At 56.2% G+C, this 598-nt stretch overlaps 1 protein-coding gene across 3 annotated transcripts in view; it reads left to right on the top strand.

Annotated features, from left to right (window-relative positions):
- LOC113211476 (voltage-dependent calcium channel type A subunit alpha-1) overlaps positions 1-598 on the top strand; it is a 201,110-nt gene that overhangs the window by 125,360 nt on the left and 75,152 nt on the right. The gene's annotated exons all lie outside the window — the stretch shown is intronic.

The following is a 598-nucleotide window of genomic DNA, read 5'->3' as shown; positions in this document are numbered from 1 at the left end:
CCCACCACCGCGCCGCAGTTTCTCTGCGGTTTTGTGCCCTTTTGTCTGTGAAGCCGAGTGAAGACGGAGCCAAAAGCGCACGCACATGAGGCCCTAATTATTTAGGAACTGGGTCGGGGTGGGGTGGCGGGTAATGGACTTGTCTTTGCTGAGGTCGCATCGGCCGCGACACTCGACTGCCTGCCTCTGTTCTGTGCTGGGCAACAAGTCTATAAAATTCACAAATGGTTGCGGTGCGGGGGCAGGGGTGGGCTAGGGTCAGCCGCTCTCGAGACTTGATTTGTGCGTCGAAGTTGGCGCGGCGCACGGGTCAAACTGATATGACCAACTGCCCGGCCTGGGTCAGGCTCGGCCGCCAGCATGTGCTCAAGAGAGGAGAATGGGCCAAGTGGCCGGCCGGCCGCCTGCGCTACCCTACGCCACCCAGCGAGCCACCCGGGATAAGATTGTGAATAATGTTATAGACCCGGTCATAGGAGGGTGAATGTCACTTTCAAAAGTTCGACACACGGCAAAATGATGCCCGTCGTTCCAAATGACCGGGCGTATTTTTTAAAAAATTTTCGGATACGTTTTTAGGGTCCCTACAGGGCCATTT

This window comes from Frankliniella occidentalis, unplaced genomic scaffold, assembly GCF_000697945.3.
Source record: "Frankliniella occidentalis isolate FOCC.00 unplaced genomic scaffold, Focc_3.1 Scaffold6, whole genome shotgun sequence".
Taxonomy (NCBI): Eukaryota; Metazoa; Arthropoda; class Insecta; order Thysanoptera; family Thripidae; genus Frankliniella; species Frankliniella occidentalis.
The sequence above is the reverse complement of the archived record's forward strand: the minus strand, read 5'-3'. Positions and strand labels throughout refer to the sequence as shown.